The following is a 6,926-nucleotide window of genomic DNA, read 5'->3' as shown; positions in this document are numbered from 1 at the left end:
GTGCCTCAAAGAGTGTCCAAGACTGGCCAACAATTCAATAATCGTTGGTTATTTAAAAGAAAAAGCTTTACAGGCTGTCGACTCAGCAGATACCTCTTGTGCTCATCATTTCTCAAACATGGTACGTGGGTGGATTTGTCCTGAAAGAAGGAGAAATTTCAGGGGTATCAAGACAGCAATTTTTCAGGGCTCCATTATTTTCTGTTGCTCACTTTTCTTGTTCAGAACTGAAGAAGTACCAGCTACACAGACATCAAGATAAGAGCTGCGCGTCCATTAATGAAAGGGGAGGCTGTGTTGGGAATCAAGGAGTTTTTTACATTGCAAATGGGAAAAGGGAATTTGTTTTAGGGCCTTATCTGGCTTTTGATCATCTGGACAGGCTTACAGAAGAGGAAAGTTGGTGTTTATTTTAAAGACAAAAATTGCTTTTTCTTTCTTTTTTTTTTTTTTTTCTTTTTTCTTTTTGAGATGGAGTCTCGCTCTGCCGCTGAGGCTGGAGTGCTGCGGTGCAATCTTTGGTCACTGCAACCTCTGACTCCCTGGTTCAAGTTATCTACTCCCTCAGCCTCCTGAGTAGCATGCGCCACCACACCCAGCTAATTTTTGTATTTTTAGTACAGACGGTGTTTCACCATGTTAGCCAGGATGGTGTTGATCTTCTGACCTTGTGATCCACCTGCCTCGGTTTCCCAAAGTGCTGGGATTATAGGCATGAGCCACCATGCCCGGCCCAAAAATTGCTTTTTCATTGCATCAAATATATTTTGCAGCTGATCATGCACATTGGTCTGAGAGGCAAATAAGGTAGACCTCTTCAGCCTAGGTATACAAGACAGTTAGCATATTAATAAAGAAAATTGTACTTAATGCAACCAGCTTGTAAAATGCAAGAGGACTTTCAAAATTCATATCTGACTGCCTAAATGAACAGCATCCTACAATATCCAGAAGGTACCACAGTTAATAAGCAAGTGTCCATTCATATTAAGAGAAACAAAACAGGAAAACAGAAAGAAACACATTCATCTGGTTCCTCTTTCCTAATGTGGGACCAAGACTCTGAGAAATAACAAAGCTCATCTAGACTGCCAGTCCCCATACCAGGGGTTGTTTCAGGTATCCATTAGCTGTACAACTCTTACTGACTTATGCTGGCTATGTAGTCACCTCCCTGTAGCTCCCTCTGAGCTCAAACTCACAGACTTATTCCCAGTCTACTGACCACCCAGCACTCCAATTACATCTGACTGCTGCCCTGTCTCAATAAAGCACCTCTAGGGAGAATATGGTGTCTTTTCTACCTCTGATTCTTAACATGTTGTTTGGCAGATGCTAATCAACTTTTACTGAGCAAATAAATGAAACAATGAATGAATGAATGGGCATCTACCAGTATTCCAGAGTGTGACTATCATCACTGCATGTTGTTCTCTCCGTGTACATGAGAAAAAATACTGAAACCCTAGGGTGGCTTTAATTCCTAAGTTAATGTTCATCAGTGAAATCTATTACAGTCCAAAGGTACCTCTTCCCGGATGTTAAAAGCCTGGCTAGCTCCAGTCAGTTAACCCTTCCTTTCATTTCCTATCAACCTTATCTCAATGGGCTCTTTGCTTCTGCTTCCTTTCTGTTCTTACCCTCAAATATCTTCCTTCTTAACTCACGTTTTTTGTTTTTTGTTTGTTTGTTTGTTTGTTTTGAGACAGAGTCTCGCTCTGGTCACCCAGGCTGGAGTGCAATGGTACAATATCAGCTAACTGCAACCTCCACCTCCCAAGTTCAAGTGATTCTCCTGTCTCAGCCTCCTGAGTAGCTGAGATTATAGGCACTTGCCACCATGCCTAGCTAATTTTTGTATGTTTAGTAGAGACGGAGTTTCACCATGTTGGCCAGGCTGGTCTCAAACTCCTGACGTCAGGTGAACTGCCCACGTCAGCCTCCCAAAGTGCTGGGATTACAGGCCTGAGCCACTGCGCCTGGCCTCACTGTTTTGTACTCCCATAACATTCCCTGTACATCCTTTCATCAGTTGTAACTCTTCCTATGGCAAGTAAGAAAACCCAATCCAAATGGCTTAATCAAAAGAAAACTAGTCTAGTGCTCATACAACTGAAAATTACAGGGTTAGGACTGGCTTCAGGTATAGGGCTCAGATGATTTCATGAAGACCCAGTTTCTCTCTCCGTCTATTAATTGTGCATTCCACTATGTTGTCTACATTCTCTGATAGACTCTCCCCTTGAGGTTGTAAAATGTCTGGAGCATCTCCAGTTTATAGTCTTCTGCACTCAAGTCCCTCTTGAAAGAGTCGTCTCCCTCAATAGCTCCATTAAAGAAATCCGAGAATTCAGCCTTCCTAGCTCTGACTTGAGCTGGGTGCATACTCACGTACAAATCGCTGTGCCCAGGTGGCAAAATACACTATTAGAATTGGACCAAGTTACCCCAATGCTGGGACTCAGTGTCATCTGCTAAACTCCAAGCACTCAGGCTAAACACTGAATAAAGGTGGTTTCCCCAAAGCAAAATCAGGGCATTCTTGATTCGAGAAGTCTGTATGAATGTTGAGTGGCAAAAAACAACCGACAACCACTACAATCCTAAACTTGCTTTCTTCTCTTGTCATTCGCACCCACATGCGCCAGATATTATTTTTCATCTCTTCCCTTCTCTACTGAAATCTTGATCTCTACCGATATCTTGATCTCTACCTCAGACACACATTAGCTCCATTTTTGTCCCTGGCTGTTCTCACTGTCTTCAATAATTTCCCTCTTTCGGCCATCCCCCAATTTCTACCTGGATTTTAACATCCCACCATTATCTTCAAGACTTGGAGTACCTGCTGGTAAGAATCCTAGGACCAGAACTGTAACATCTGCTGGAACTGTTTGCTTTCTTCAGCAGCCACAGACTCTCCCTCATTTTCCATCAGCACTTTCCTTCTGTTTCTATAACCCCATCAAAACCAAATATACCCAGGCTTCCCCATCTATCTTAGGAAACAAGACAAAACCACTTTCATTTACCCTTGGCAGCATGCCCACCTCCACCTTTCTCCTTCCTGTTCCCTGTCTCCTCCCCACCATCAAACTATCACTCCATCTCAACCCTCCCCTCCAGGCTTAAGCTCTCTGAATTTGTCTCTGCTTTCTTTCACCAAACTCATTTCTTACATACCTGCAGTTCTGTTTCTGGGGCTGTCTCCTTTCACCGCCTTCCCAAAGATTTCTTCATAGTCAAAATATTTGAGTCCTCTCTCTCTGTCACCTTCCACATCCAAATTGTCCTCAAGACCTTCCAAATAGACCCTGCAAGTGTCCCTTCACTCCATCTCTTCCTCTTTATTCCTCTGCTCCTGACAGATTGGGAATTCTCCTCTCCTCCCCTGGTTCTTTCGCTCCATCCACACTCTCCATCCTTCCATATCCTTCAAGCCAATGCTCACAGCAAGTTTGTGAAACACTCTCCTACTTTAAAAACTGTTCCTGGAAAGCCATGAGATAAAATTCTTATGTTCCAGCTTGAAATGCAAGGCTGCCCATCCTGCCTCCTTACCTGTATCCTCACCTGCCCTCACAATCCAAGAGATGCTCTGTACTGCAGCTGCACCTTCCTGCATGTGCTCACACAACGCTTCCACCTTTCCTCACTTGTGCAACTAGGAAATCCCTATGCTTTCCTCAAGGCTCCCACCAGACATCTCCAACTCTGACACTAATTTGGCCCCTCTCAAGCAGGCTCCCTCCCCACACCTTGAAGCAGAATTCACCCCTTCCTGACTGTGCTCCTAGAACAACACTGAGAATAACTGTTTGCTTGTGATTGTCTTAAAGCGCCACACCCTGAGAGCTGCTTCCATGCGCCTCTGTCTCCAAACCTTGCACAGTGCCTGGCACATGGCAAGTAGATCCTCACCACCCCTCCCTTCGCACCCGAAGCTTCATCTGTTCTACATCTCTTCCATTCCCCAAATTATTGCCTCTCCAGTGTTGCTTCTGTTCCTTTGATGTGACCCATTAAGAGCCAAAATCTACAAAGCCTTCACACTTCTTTCAAAATATCATTATCCTGGAAAATCAAATCTGCTCCTAAGCACCTATTCCCAGGCTTTGCCCTATGTCCTTTCTTCACTTCAGTCCTGCTTCCTCCACCTGTGCACAATTTCATTCATCTAACAAGTACTGATTGGTTCTTCCATGTTGTTTATGTGATAAATATCTCTTGTCCCTGGGGATCTTGCCATCACATAGACCATTACATTTTTCCCTCATGGTCCCTCTCGCTGACTGCTCACTGTCCTCGTTGACTGGACACAACAAAGTAGGTCACTTTTCACTATTCCCACCATCCTGCTTTCTTTGGTTGTTTGTTTAATATCATCTCTTCAAGATCTATCTCTCCCCCTGCGTGTGCATTGCTAAGTATGTGATTTATTCCTTGACCCTCAGCCATATGTAAACTAAGGCTAGGGTGACTGTATAATTTAACAACCAAACAGGATACTTGGGCAGTGAACAAGGGAGCTATTAATAGTTTGGCCTGGGCAGTAAGTATAAACTGGGACCTTCTTTGACCAATCAGTACATCTGGCTTTCCTAATGACGGCCTTATTACTCCGATTTTTACCCACCAGGATCCAACACTTTAAATGCTACCACCATGATGTGATGTGGGCAGCATCATCTTCTTACCCTTCATTCCAGCCTCAATACTCTAGTAATTTCCACTGCTTTTAGCATCAAATTCATACTCTTCCTCCTGGAGTTTGCCACAAGCCTGTCAGACCCAAAGTCTTTGTTCCATCTGCTGTCAAGCAAGTGCTGGCAACGTTTGTTCTTCTCTCTCTCTCTCTCTCTCTCTCTCTCTCTCTCTCTGAAAGATTTCCATCCAGTCCTCACCTGCGGGAATTACCTCCTCTTCATAGTTCAAAATTTCCCTTCTCTTTCCAATTAAAACCCACCTTGAAGTTCCCCTTCATCAAGAACTCCACCATGATGGTAAAGAATCTGGAAAGGAAATATTCCTATCCAAAGCCAAACATCAACCTGCCCCACTTATTTCCATTCTGCATTATCTACAAGAAAGAGAAACAGAGAAAATGAAGAAGAGGGGACACTTAAGTGTTCGTCTACATTTCCTTTTTACATTTTAACCCTGCAGATACAACTCATGCCTTCTGCATGTTTCCAGCACCAGCATCTGGATTAGCACATGTATATTTCAAGAATAACATTATCAAGGATGTTGATGGGCTTTTCAAGTAATTAATGCACCTTTGATGATAGCTTCTGCAAGTTTCAAAATAAAGTTGCCCGAAATGGTACCTAAGGGCTCAGAGCTGCCAGAAAATATTGATGTTTTCTACTCCAACAGAATTTTTTAATTTAACAAGTGCTCTTAATCCTAAGAGTCCAAGTATCTTTGGAGCTAGGTGCCCATTCGAACTTGTGCCTATGCATCATTCACATTCCAGCAGAAGCTGCTCCCTCTTCTGGTCAACACTGAGGGAGAGTGCACAGGGAAGAGAGATTCCCCCTTTGCTCTGAGCATGCAGAGGTGCACTGTGAGAAAGACAGATTGTCTTACTTTGGAAGACAATCACAAAGATGAGATAGGCTCATCTTCAACTCAATTATCACATTTGGTTCAATCAGCTTTGTGAGACTTTCATTTTAACCAGAGTCAGAAAATGCCCACCATCATTTTCAGCAACTCCAGAGAGTGAAAACAATCATTTCCTTTCTCCTAAAGCCTGCAGTCCTGCCAGATCACTGTACCAGCGTAGTTCTCGCACCGCCCCGCACCCCATCAGCTCCACACCGGGGAGCCTTGCCAAGCTGAAAAGGAAGGAGAAGGCAGTTCGGGTCATTAGAAGGAATTGCCAAAAAGCGCTCAGAAAATGAACAATTAATTTCGGCTGTCAAAACAGATACTAGAGGAGCCCAGCTAGATTTCTAGCATTTTTTTATCTACCAGCAAATCCAAGACTTTGTTGGTGATAAGAGATGGGGCAGATTCTGAGGATATTTGTGAGACACATTACTCATTGGTCGAGACCACCATGGGCTTTGGGATCAAATTGCCTGCTGTGGGTCCCACCTTTGCCTTCTCCTGGCTATGGCCACAGGCATTTTATTTAACCTCTCTGAGCCTCAGTTTTCTTACCTGTAGATTAGGGATAATACAAGTAGAGAGGAAGACATGAGGGAGGGTCGTGCTGGATGAAGGAGATGCACCAAGTATTGTAAGAAGTGAAGACATGGTTGCTGTTGTTTATTATTATGGGTGGTGGTGATATTTTCATGCAAAACCTCCTGCTTGTCTTGGAAGTTGGTAAGTTAAATCTGCTTGTTTGATTCTTCTTCCTGGATGGCTAGTACCTTGCCCAAATTTCAGAACATTTTCTGAAGATCAATTCCTTTGGGGGAATGCTTACTGGTAAGCAGCAATTTATTGACTCAGTAAAAATGTTCCCCATGAATGTAAAACCTCAAAGTAAAGAGAAAGATATTTTGTTGTTGTTCTCCCTCAGTTAGGCTGCAGTGTAGATGACACATACATAAGTAAAATGGAATTTGCAAAGCAAGAAACAGAATATTTTGAAAAATTAAAAGTTTCTTATAAATCTTTAAGAAAATGCATCTGTGTCAACACAATAAAAATAATATCCCAGCCTACTGGTTTTCATCTTCTAGCCCTGGGTAAGCACTAACTCATTAACCCCTTCTACGGCTATTCAGTGTTTAAGAACTGAAGAGCGCTGCTACTGCTCTTCAGGGGATGGAAATGAACACTGTACCCTCATCTCCCTTGACATGAGTTTCCCCCCACCATGGGGGTCACAATTTTCCAGATAATTCAAGAAAGTAATATCTTAAAAGCACATTGTACAATGACATTTGATAAAATTAAGAATAGCC

This window comes from Cebus imitator, unplaced genomic scaffold (assembly GCF_001604975.1).
Source record: "Cebus imitator isolate Cc_AM_T3 unplaced genomic scaffold, Cebus_imitator-1.0 Scaffold379, whole genome shotgun sequence".
NCBI lineage: Eukaryota > Metazoa > Chordata > Mammalia > Primates > Cebidae > Cebus > Cebus imitator.
Note: the sequence above shows the minus strand (reverse complement) of the source record.